We start from the raw sequence: 13,376 nt of genomic DNA on the forward strand, positions 1-13,376 counted from the left end.
CTTTTACAAACCAAATTCTTGTTTGCATAAATTTTGTGGGAGTGACGGGCAAACTGATTGAGTGACGGGCTTACTGACTAACTGAATGACGGACGGACTGACTGACTGACTGACCGACTGACTGACTGACCGATCGACTCTGACTGACTGAGCGACATTCGCTTTGGCTGACGCTCGAAACGTCAGCTTTGAACCCCTTTATGGTGACAAATTGACCTATCAACTCAATAAAACCAAATTACCTGAAATGACCGACTGAGTGACTGACTGACCAGTTTGTAAGACATACAATCAACTCCATAAAATTAAGCGACTATCTTCGCTACAGAAGAAGATCGTTGCGCAAGACAAGATCAATATAAATGACAAATCCTGATTGGATCCACAAAATATCACTTTCTTGTCATGCCAAAAGTCAAAAGAATGTCTTCTAAACCAATCAATTAACTTTTAACTTTTCCGGCACATTTTAAAAACTTTTCAACTCACAGCTTTCGCAATACTCGCAAAGCAACCTTCAAGTTATCCATTATAAATAAATATTTGAAGGGGAGAAAAAATTGCAAAATTTTGGGTCATCCTCGGTGTAAAAACCTGACAAGGTTTTCTTTGTTTCATAAGGTATTGTTTTGCTGTACGCTATTGTTTATAATGTTTTGTTGTCTTTGTTTTACGTCACTCGTGAGCTTCACAGGTTTTTACACCGAAGATGAGCCAAAATTTTGATTTGAGGATGTCAAGTCCAAGCTGTGTCAATTAAAACGCTGAACCACAGTCGCCCAACTCGTGCTGTGTTATTCCGAGTGATTCGTAACTCTGAGCTGTGTCTGGGTGTTCTTGATCCCCAAACAGTTTAACTCGGATGTTAAGTCCCCGCTGTTTGGACTGAAGCGCTGAAGCAAAGTTGCCCAACGAGTGCTGTGTTACTCCGAGTGATTCGTAACTCCTCGCTGTGTCTGGATGTTCTTCTCCAAACAGTTTAACTCGAATGTGAAGTTCGCGCTGTTTGGACTGAAGCGCTGAAGCAAAGTCTCCCAACTCGTGTTGTGTTATTCCGAGGGATTCGTAACTCCTCGCTGTGTCTGGGTGTTCTTCTCCAAACAGCTTAACTCGGATGTCAAGTCCTCTCTATTTGGACTGAAGCGCTGAAGCAAAGTCGCCCAGTCTATGCTGTGTTACTCCGAGTGATTCGTAACTCCTTGCTGTGTCTGGGTGTTCTTCCCCAAACAGTTTAACTCGGATGTCAAGTCCACGCTGTGTTGATTGAAGCGCTGAACGAAAGTCACCCAACGCGTGCTGTGTTATTCCGAGGGATTCGTAACTCCTCGCTGTGTCTGGGTATTCTTCTCCAAACAGTTTAACTTGGATGTCAAGTCCGCGCTGTTTGGATTGAAGGGCTGAAACAAAGTCGCAAAGCTTGTGCTGTGTTACTCCAAGTGAAAGGTAACTCCTCGCTGTGTCTGGGTGGTCTTCTCCAAGCATTTTAACTCGGATGTCAAGTCCGCGTTGTTTGGACCGAAGCGCTGGAGCAAAGTTGCACAACTCGTGTTGTGTTACTCCGAGTGATTTGTAACTCCTCGCTGTGTCTGGATGTTCTTCTCCAAACAATTTAACTCGAATGTCAAGTCCGCGCTTTTTGGACTGAAGCGCTGAAGCAAAGTCACCCAACTCGTGCTGTGTTACTCCGAGGGATTCGTAACTCCTCGCTGTGTCTGGGTGTTCTTCTCCAAGCAGTTTAACTCGGATGTCAAGTCCCCGCTGTGTTGACTGAAGTGCTGAAGGAAAGTCGCCCAGCTCGTGCTGTGTTGCAGCGAGGGATTCGTAACTCTTCGCTGTGTCTGGGTATTCTTCTCCAAACAGTTTAACTCGGATGTCAAGTCCCCGCTGCTTGGACTGAAGTGCTGAAACGAAGTCGCCTAGCTTGTGCTGAGTTACTCCGAGTGATTCGTAACTCCTTGCTGTATCTGAGTGTTCTTCTCCAAACAGTTTAACTCGAATGTCAAGTCCGCGCTGCATTGACTGAAGCGCTGGAGCTAAATCACCCAACTCGTTTTGTGTTGCTGCGAGTGATTCGTAACTCTCAGCTGTGTCTGGGTGTTCTTCTCCAAACAGTTTAACTCGGATGTCAAGTCCACGCTGTGTTGATCGAAGCGCTGAAGCAAATTCGCCCAACTCGTGCTGTGTTGCGGCGAGGGATTCGTAACTCTCAGCTGTGTCTGGGTGTTCTTCTCCAAACAGTTTAACTCGGATGGCAAGTCCGCGCTTTTCGGACTGAAGTGCTGAAGCAAAGTCGCCCAGCTCCTGCTGTGTTGCAGCGAGGGATTCGTAACTCCTTGCTGTGCGTGGGTGTTCCTCTCCAAACAGTTTAAGAAGGATGTCAAGTCCGCGCTGTTTGGACTGAAGTGCTGAAGCAAAGTCGCCAAGCTTGTGCTGAGTTTCTCCGAGTGAATTGTAACCCTGAACTGTGTCTGGGTGCTCTTCTCCCAACAGTTTAACTTGCATTTTAAGCGCATGATTATAAAATCTCTGGGCCTCAGAATATTTCCGCATCGTGCACAGATAATTTCCATGGTCCAAGTAACATTTTAGAAGCTCTTCTTGATGCACGTGTAACCCAAGATTCTCATCAAGTTTCGAGTGAGTCTCGAATGACATGTTTTTATATTCCGTAATGGCCATCTCATGATAACTGATGCTTGCAGCAGACAATTTAGTTGCTTCCTTGGGATGATTGAACACACCCTTTAGTGTAGTTCTGACGTTGCGCTGAAATTTCCAAAGGCCGTGTGATCTCTGTAATGTCGGTTTCTGTAATTCTGTTGCTATTTGGATCACAGAATTGTTCATTGAGTTCTCGGTATATTTATCAAAAAAATGATTTGTTGCTGTGCCAACAACACAAATTATTTCTAATCTAAGCGGGTGAGTAATATGAGTATCTAGTTTTCGTGTTTGAATTTCTTCTTCGACAATGTTAACTTCTTTGTTTTCCATTGGAGGAATGATAAGAAGACTCGTGTCTACAAATGCTCCACATTCTTGCAGCGCCTTCTTATAAAGCTGTGATGCAATTGAATATTGTTTTTTGAAGCGATGACAAATGGCAAGAACCTGAAATGCAGTTGCTCGGAGAATTCTCTCTTCAGCATTGCCAGACATCAACGAAAGAGCTTCTTCTAAGCTTCGTATTCCTTCCTCTGTTTTCTTAGAAGACACTTGACAGATGCCTCTGTAACAAAAGAGTTTTCCTTTATACTCTGCCGAGAGAGATGAACATGACATTTACTCGTCCCCAACTCCCGGTAGCAGCTTCATCGTTCTTCCTTTTGTGCCCCAGCACACTTCACCAAAAGCCATGGAAAGCAGTAGCTGTTTGTAAACAACGCTTTTTCCAAGCTTCTTTGCTACATTGATTGCTGATTCGTAAATTTTGCCCACGACTTCTCCATCGCACCAGAAAAGGGAATCTAGAAATATCTCTGCTTTTATCAAAACACCAAAAGCAGCGTCACATGTCTTAGCATCTGAACAACTTTCTGTTAGACTTTGAATTATATTTTGCTTCTCTTCATAGAACTCAACAAATGCTGACATTGACTGTCCTGTCAAGAACTGTTCGTTCAACTTCTCAAACAGGGAAACGTAAAATGCAGAAAAGCGCACTTTTGAATTCAGCATCGTTCCTATCATTTCATCTTCTCCTCTTTCTCTAACAAAGGACAGAAGCAATTTATGAATCGAAAATGAATTAGGTTTCGAACCAGAGTCGAGAAGCGATTTCCTCCGAAGCCTGTGCAAGATCTTCTTGGCCTCGAGGCTTGTTTTAATACCCATTACAGCTGCAGCTACCGAGAGGTTAAAATCCTCTGATAGAATACTCACAGACACCAGCGCCTCTTTCTCCTGCGCTGAAAGTCTTACAAAAGACGATTTGAATAAAAATTTTAATCTCAGATTGCTAGGATAGTCTGGATTATCCAACAGATCCACAATGTTTTTTTCTACAGATTCTTTCCACTCCTCTAGAAACTGACTAGGTTGAGTGTTGTCTTCAGAAATGGTTGAGCACAACAGCTTAATGGCCAGAGGTACACGCCCGCAGATTTTTGCAATTTCTTCACGATCAGATGTGGTAATAGCGTTTGAAAGTAACTCACTCACTAAAGCTTGAGAGAAGGACTCATCTAATGACCCTATTCTAACTGCATGGTGGCCTTCAAAATGCACGTTCATAAATTCAAGCGATTCCCTCGAGGTAATAACAATAGTTACCTTCTTGGATCGACTAACAATGTCTTGAAGAAACTGTATAAAATTTTCCTTCACGTTCGGTGCTCCACTTTCGAGTAAGTCATCAGCATTGTCAAGAATCATCACAAACTCATCCGAAATCTCAGTGAGAACTTTGAAAAGATCTTCGTCTATCGGCAGCTGCTGAGGTAGGTCATCTCTTGTAGTTCTTCTGAAAAAGCTAAAAAGCTTTGATATTAGATCAGTTTTGGAGTTTAGCCCACGTAAGGAGAAGAAGTAGACGGGTGATTCGTTAGCCTGGAGTTTATGTCCCACAGCAGTTGCCACAGAAGTTTTTCCAAATCCGGGTGAGCCCCATATCGACACGATTCGAGTGGATGTGGAACTCAGGTGACCGATAATGTCTTCACATTCTCTTTGGCGGCCGGCGAAGTGTGGAACCATCGGAGGAAGACATGATGGCGGAAGTAATACTGTTGAATCTTTAAAATGGCAAAGAACAGTGACAATCATGATGAGTATTCTGTTTAATAACAAAGGACTGTAAATCAAATGCCAATCTGAAATTGTCAACATGATAGATCAAATGCATGCATAATGATCTTTTTCGCGACTACCGGAGCGGCAGCTGTTTGTGAACTGCTCGTCGAGAATTGCGTGTGCGACAAGGTTATTAAATTGTTAATTTTTCACAAAATGGCGGATCTAATAGTCATTGAACTATTGGTCTATTTAAGCGGACGGTTCTCTAACAGCTAAGTTACCTATTTTAGTCTCGAAAAAGGTTAAGAAGCGATTTCTGCCTGTATCTCTTAGCTGGGGAGATAGAAATAAAGTATATTATGTAGCAAACTGTCTTAAATTTCTAAGATAGCCACAAAAGAGCTGTATTTTCATACCTCTCTGGTTCTGAGTAATTTCTAGTGTTAAGTCATCTATTTTTTGCTCCAACAAAGCAATGTCTTCCTTACTTGCTCTACCGTCAACTTTTTCCTTCACTGCTATTAATTCGTTGATACTCTCGCCTTTGAGAAAGTCGTTTAGTACTCGAAGCTCCTGAATGATACCTTGCTCCAAATTGCGAACCTCTTTCGTGGGAAAGTCGGACTCTGTCAAACCAGCAATGGCATCAATTGGGTCAGTCTTGACACCAAGAGCTTTGAATGCTTCTTTAGTCAGCTGCACGTATTGGTCAAAAGTTGGTTTATCAATCTCTGACTTTTCTGAGTGACAAAGCGAATCTCTTAATAATCGAAGCTGATCAATCGCGAGTGCAAACGTTTCTTTCTGGTCTCCACTTGGACTCACCACAGACGCATGAAAGTTTCCATGAGGTATTTTACGGTGCTTCAAGTACAACTCTCCAAGGGTCTTCTTATGACCTGTGCTGCCTGGCATAGAGAAGGACTTCGCATATATGGTGGCCTGAAAAAGTGCGGTACAGTCCCATTCTTTATAGGAAAGGTGTGTGGGAACTTTGGTTTTACCGCCCTCCTCGGTGAGAAACGAGTTCCTTACTGCTGTGGAGTCATCCCATGATTGATATCCGGGCCGATTCCTAAAGGTGTTGTCCCACATGGACTTGAACGTTTGACGCAAAGCGTTCGCGAACTCATTCAACACGATGGAGGCAAACTTGAAATAATTCAACTGCTTGTCACTAAAGGGCTGCAGTGACATGTTTGGCTCTGACTTTTGAGATCGCGACGGTTGGCTACAATGTCTTCAACAACCTAAACAAATTTTTTTTAAGGATGATTTATTCGGTGGAACATGTCCAATACACTTCAAAACACTCAATTACAAAAACGTTGACAACTACAAAAGCACCAGCCATTAGGAATCGGACCTAGCAGACTCATGAGTATGCAAGTGCATGCTGATAACCACAATTATGCGTCGATCAATTTGAAGCTTTAACATCCTCCCCCTTGGAAACCTCCTGACTTCGAACTTTTGAAGATTTATTCGTTTGAATTCCAGCTTTCTTCCCTCCCCCCCCCCGGTCAAAATTGTGTTTCAATACCCCCACCCAAGTGTCGCATTTGATGGTCACACTTTTGTAAAAGGCAGATCAGCGACCGTGAGTTACTATTCATTGAAAAAATAAATTTTGACTCTTCTGATTCAAACTCCTCAGCCAGGCAAGGTTCAAATTCCTCCTCCCGGACACAGAAGCTGGAAGGGGGGTAGTTGAAGCTCCGAATTGATCGGCGCAATGATTAAGGCCTCTATATAAATGCAGGAACACTAGTGATAAAAACTTTAAGGGTTCATCCGTTGAAAATGTGTTTTATAGGTGTAATAATTTTTGCTATCAAGTGAGTAATGCATCCTACTTATGACACAGTAACCCAGCTACAACAGGAGGTGGCTAGCGTTCAATTTTGGTGCAGGATCGGGAGAGATGGTGCACGCGCGGAGCGTGATGAACCAAAGGACTTCACGCGCGACTTCTCATTAGAGCGTTTTAAACAAAATCACTGTCGGAAACCCGTGAACCAAGACAAAAATAGAACTGCTTTCCATTTGGCTATTTCAAACTGCTTTGTGTGCGACGACCGTGAAAAAAAGAGAAAAAAAAAAATTAAAAAAATTAAAAGAAACGACACAAATAAAAAATAGTCCTCGGATCACGCAAAATTTACATATAGTAACTTTAACACCGCCAAAATTCAGAAATGAAACTCATCTAAGTTAACATCACATTGAAGATGTACACCTCACATTTTCTTCTCTTTTTAGCCCTGTATTTTCTTCATCCTCTTTTTAGATGTATCTAAGGCTATATTGAAACTCTTGTGTTGCACCGTATGTCGGAGTTTAAGAAATCGAAAGATAATAACAAACACAACAAATTCTTGGGAGCTAAGGACTTTGGAAAAATCCCGTAATGTGCTTTGGGTAGTCAGTCTTGCAAATTCTTGGGACCACCTGACTTAAGTTTAGCAGAAACTTCGAAAGATATTTCGGTAACTATGCGAAAGGTTTACAAATGACTGATAGTGTCACGGTATATGGTTTAAATATTTCCTCCTCCTTTTTTTCTGTTATGACTGTTGGAACACAAAGTTTATTCCAGCATCCAGTGAATCACAAATGAACATTGATCAGAAAACAGCAAGATGTACTTCATTGATATGGGGTTAGTCTTGTATTTAAGCTAAAGTGATGGAAAACAGTTATCTCTAAAAGTACTGACCTACCTCAATGAGGCTGATTATCTCAGGGTCTATAAATCATGTACAAAGTGGATAACTTGAACTTCAAATTCATCCTTAAACTGGCTGTCAATGTTAGAAAAGCAGCTCAAATTAACTTATACATCATCAGTCAAAAAAAGAGTCAGACTCTAGTGATATTGGAAACAGATGCGCCCTTGCAAAGGTAATTTCCCTTCTATTCGGATGACTATTTAAATTACTCGTTAGTACGCAATTTCCAATGTCAGGTGATGTACATGAGGCAACCTGAACTAGAAGACCTTGAAAAGAGACGAAAATCGTATAGTGCTCATGGAACATTCCCTTCGTTAACGCTAGACGATTGCAATAATAAAAAAAATTAATAAAAATATTATTATTATTATTATTATTATTATTACTTCTGATCGACAGAAGTGGAGGTAGCGTTGAAGGAGTTAGTTGGGAGGCGTCACAGAGATGTCCTCAAGAAGATGCAAAGGGCATGCCTATCCGTCACACCGAACATTGCACGTACTTTTAAGGTCGCGATACATCAGACATTGTATTACCCGTGCTTCGGTTTGTCTCCTGCTCTAGAACTTTGGACATTTAGCGTAATTTGGTTTAGTTTATTATATATATATATATATATATATAACCAAAATAGCGGAATGGGATCATCATCTACTAAAAAGTGCTCAATAGCAGGGCTAGAGCTATGGATAATTATACCTCAAGAATTAGGTTACTTGAACTTTTACTGCAACTCTGAGTTTCATGCCTCTTGCGAAGCAATCGTCAGGCAACTGCCAGAAATAACGGTTACAATCCACCAAAATTTAAAAGACGAAACAATGTATACATGCGCGCGCAACATACTGCACGCGCTATCGTAACGTTAGGTTCTTTAACAGGAATTTCTTGACATGTCTGCAACCTGATGTCAGCTCATTTCTTTTGTTTAAACTTGCCATCTGCGGTTTACAAATGATAAAATATTTTTCCCACAAACACAAGTCATTGGTCTCTGTGACACCGCTTTTAAAATGCGTTACAGGAACCACTTGTGTTCATTCCGAAACGAACGTTACAGGCATGCTACTGAACTTAGCAAATATGTATGGAGTCTTAAAGATAAGGACACTAAGTTTAATATTAAGTGGCGCAAGGTGAAACAAGCTAGTTCGTATTCCAATGTAGCTAAAAGATGCAACTTGTGTTTGTGGGAAAAATATTTTATCATTTGTAAACCGCAGATGGCAAGTTTAAACAAAAGAAATGAGCTGACATCAGGTTGCAGACATGTCAAGAAATTCCTGTTAAAGAACCTAACGTTACGATAGCGCGTGCAGTATGTTGCGCGCGCATGTATACATTGTTTCGTCTTTTAAATTTTGGTGGATTGTAACCGTTATTTCTGGCAGTTGCCTGACGATTGCTTCGCAAGAGGCATGAAACTCAGAGTTGCAGTAAAAGTTCAAGTAACCTAATTCTTGAGGTATAATTATATATATATATATATATATTTATATATATTATATATATATAGATATTATATATATATATTATATATTATATATATTATTATTATTTATATATTTATATTATATATATATATATATATTATATATATATATATATATATATATATATATATACATATATATATATATACATATATATATATATACATAGATATAGCTCTTTGGCATACAAAGCTTTGCTTTCATGTCCAAATTGAGCACTCTAACTAGGATGAGTCATTGCTCTGCAATTGCGCATGCTCGCTAGTGCACTCTAGTTTGAGCACTCTGGCATGACTTAGACGATACCACAAAGGTTGGATCGTTTGGGGTGACCATATTGGTTCTCCTCCATCCTAGCATTAGCACTGCACTGATGAGGCCCAGAAGGCCGAAACAGTACTGTCTGCAGTTAGTTATATATACATATACATATTTTAACCTTACTTTTTAATCGGACATTATCTTTTAATTCTAGTATCACTAGCCGGAGCACTGGCTACGCATTGGCGCCCGGTGTTCCTCTTAACTGTATGGCATACAGATAGTTTTTACTGCTGATAATAATAATACGTGTTACGCACGCACAATGGTTGCCATTAATCCCGAAAAAATCGAAGCGGAAAATGGCTCTTCGACAAAATCTACATAAATTAACTTTAACACTCCCAGTATTCAGGGATGAAACTCTTTTGTATTGACATCAAATACTGAAGGTGTGCACTTCGCTTTTTTTTTTTTTTTTTTTTCACTAACGGACACCATATTTCCATTTATCGTCTTCTTAGATATACCCCAAGCCATTTTGATACTTATGTGGTTGAGAGTACGTTGGAATTCAAGAAATCAAAAGTGATGACGCAGTAATAAATACAACAAATTCTTGGCAGCTAAAGGCTTTAGATAAGCAAATAACATCTTAGGTCCTAGCAACTAAGAAGGCCGATCATTGATCAGACGAGTACATAATGTACTGATATTTCTTGTAGTGTTTAGCAAAGATGCTGTTTGAGTAACAAACCAAATTATCATAGACCTTCCTTAAATGGCGGTTAGTCTTGTTTAGTCAGTAGATAGAAAACTGATATTTACCTACCCTGAAATTCAATTTAAACCGGCTGTCAAGTTAAGAGTCTAGGCAGTGCGCGATGAGGCTTATTATGTGAATAATTTGTCACGAAACCCGCAGCCATAACCAGAAAATTCATCCTGAACTGGCTCTCAATGTTGGGAATGCAACTCAAGTTTGCTTACGCATTATTCTTAACGAAGTAATCTATTGTTCTTGACAAATGTGTTCGTCATAGATCAAGGGAAATTCCCTTTCTTTTCGTAACTTTTCATATCCGGTAAGGACAGCCGTTTACTCAAATCCCCCAGTAACTCGAATAAGATCATTGACCATATTTTTCCAATACTTTACTGTCTGCTAACTCGAACTTCTCCTTAACTCGAATTCATTATAATACTTCCCCTTAGCTCAAGTTTATCCTGATAACTCTAATCAATCAATTATACCTCTGGCCGTATGTTTAAAGGACTTTCTTCCTCTTGCATCTGATAAATAATGGTAATTGAACTGAGTGGAGTGCAATTTGGGCTGAAATCATACGCGTGATTTCAAAATCGAACGAGCGCGCAGCGCGAGCTCGATTTGAAATCACAAGTATGATTTCAGACCAAAATTGCACGACACGAGGCTCAATTACCACTTTATTACATCCATTTTGAAATCGCCCAAATACAGGACTTGGTCAATTCAAGTATTTTACTGATGCAGTTCTAAGCTGGTTTTTAAATAAAAATCGGAATGAAACGCTTTTACATCGTATTTTGTGTGCAAAACAGAAAGACTTTGACGTCATGTGTCAAAAACTCAGTCAAGCGTAAAATGATGCGATTTAGAACAAAAAGTGCTGCAATTTGGGAATAAGTCGCACCAATTTGAGCCAATCAGATTACAGGGACCACCAGTGATTCCAAAATGGAGGTAATAAAAACTTATATCAATCAATGAAATGTGAATATATATTGTTATTCATTTGGTTCTTGCTAAACCCGTCGAACTGATATAAGTCAACAACATAATGACCAGCTCCCAGTTGGCTTGTTAACTCATTTGGCAGAGCATTACACCGGTATCGCAGAGGTCATGGGTTCAAATCCCGTGCGGGCCTTAATTTTTTTGAAGCCTTAATTCCACAACTACATAAGTAGGGTTTAAGACTGCGAGGATCGCTTTCATACAGAACTTATATCAGTTCTCTACCTCGGAACGATATACTCCAGAAAACGTTTTGAGTTTGACCGATACAAGTCAAAGATATGAGGCAGTGAATTCAAGGAATCTTCGTCTGCCTCAGAAAAACAAATATCACGTTCCCCTACAAAAACGTCGTACTTCTTAATGCTTTCCCCTTTGTTAAATCACTTGAAATAGTAATAGAAAAAAAAACTATTTCGGTCGCACAGGGAATTCGAGATGTCATTGCTGAAGGGAGGGTATTTTGAAACAGTGTTTGACAGAAATAAAAATGGTCGTACCAAAATGGTTGCTAAGAGCTAGAAGCGGTTGAGAACGGGTTGATTGTGCTTGATAGTAACTCTCAACTGTTTCTGGGTGTTCCTTCCCAAACAGTTCAACACGGATGTCAAGTGCATGTTGTTTATTTAACATAATTGTGTCCTTTTTCCCTGCTTGCACATCCGTCTGCAAATTGACCAATGTGAGTGTGTATAGAGGTCGAAGAACCACTTTAGTCTTGCGCAAAATTTCTTTACGATGGGCTACCATTTTTTTTCCAAAACAAACTTTTTAACCTGGCTTATTCAGGTAAATACGCCATGGATGAAGGCGCAGAATTCACAGCTTGCTGAAAAAAGTAGAGGTGTGACAGAACTGCTCATCGAAGGTTGACATAAGACGCGCGTCGTAACATGGAGGAATCGGTACTCCTTACAGAAAGTCTAGATTTACACCCTTGTAAATTTGATTTAAGAAAAGCAGATTACCTTACTTCGCATAAAATATGACAAACCCATACGTCATCAAACTGTCGGATATCATTTCAAGGTACATATAGAGAAGCTATGAATGGGAAATCTCTTTCACAGATGCACATTAATCGTACAGAAAAAACAAAGGATTTCTATCTTTCAAATTGCTTTGGCAGTAAATATACCACACGCACACCCATTATTAAAGATACGGCATGACAATGTCCACCATTGATTTTGTCAAATGCCACAGCTTCCAGATCATGGATCAGAGTTAGCTGAGAGACAGGATACCGTATCCAAGGCAGGCTGGAAAGAGAAGCAGGAGTCCTGGCTAGGAAATAAAGGCAAAATAAAGGAAGAAAGCACATCTATTTTCGTATAAAAACATCATTTAATATTATTGATAACAATTACGCTGCATTATGTCTTACAATATATCTAAGTGTAAAAATTAAAAAACGTTATATCCTTCTTAACATGTCTCTCTCTATCAATCAAATATCAATGCTTCATTGCTAAAAAAAATTGTTAATGAGCTAAAAATCAGGTGGATAAATATTCTTTACTTACATGCATATTGTGAGAGATACCATCTTATGGAGCATTTTTGCTGCTTCAATAAGTTTCCCTGCTTGTACAATGAAATGCTTTGTGAGTTTTAAAATGAGTTTTCATCTTTAAAGGAAAATCAATAGCCTTTCTCCAGCCATGAGCATCCAAACTATACCAATGATACGGTAGAGATAATTGTTAAAATTCTTGAAACTAAGCAAGGTGTATTTAGAGTCGCTTGATAAGATTCCTTTGTTGTTAAAAAAGTATCGATGTATAGTTTAAATGTGCAAGTGTGCTGCACTTTGACAGCAGTTGATTTTAAAGTGACTTGACAGCCAGACAAAAAGCCATCAGATACTGGAGCTATTTCACTTTCTGAGGGTTTTGGAGGCTTTTTATAAAGTTAAGGAGAAATTCAGAGAAACAGATTTAATAGAACAGAAACAAACCATTGAACACATTCTTAACACTGAAACGGGTTATAAATTTTGCAGCTTTTTATAAATTATTTCTATTAACAAAACATGGTATCATAAATATTGGAAGTCAACTGGAAAGTCTGACTTGTTCTGAAGGCGCTATATTTACTTCAGCTCTTTGAAGCTATCAATACGTTTTGGCAAAATAAAAAATTATGCATGTTGTTGCGGTATTTATTTATTTATTTATTTATTCATTTAAGGATTTGTACAAAGCAGTACCGGAGCAAAAACAACAGGACTAAGTCCCCTACTAGGTTTAAGCTCCAACCCAACCCTCTCTTAAAATATTAACTAAGTATTTAGTAATAGGCCGCTTAACAAGTGCACCCAACAAGGGTATTAACCCGGCGACATTTGAGACAAATTATTTTAAAGGTACT

At 39.5% G+C, this 13,376-nt stretch overlaps 1 pseudogene across 1 annotated transcript; it reads right to left on the bottom strand.

The window, feature by feature from the left end:
- Positions 1-16: 16 nt before the first annotated feature.
- On the bottom strand, positions 17-6,930 carry LOC148727885 (uncharacterized; annotated as a pseudogene). Its single transcript, XR_016002338.1, has 2 exons — positions 5,151-6,930; positions 17-4,733 (listed from the first exon to the last, which is right to left on the bottom strand). The product of XR_016002338.1 is annotated as an uncharacterized LOC148727885 (transcript).
- Between the last annotated feature and the right edge of the window lie 6,446 nt (positions 6,931-13,376).

The sequence above is a fragment of the Stylophora pistillata genome, chromosome 6 (assembly GCF_964205215.1).
Source record: "Stylophora pistillata chromosome 6, jaStyPist1.2, whole genome shotgun sequence".
Classification (NCBI taxonomy): domain Eukaryota; kingdom Metazoa; phylum Cnidaria; class Anthozoa; order Scleractinia; family Pocilloporidae; genus Stylophora; species Stylophora pistillata.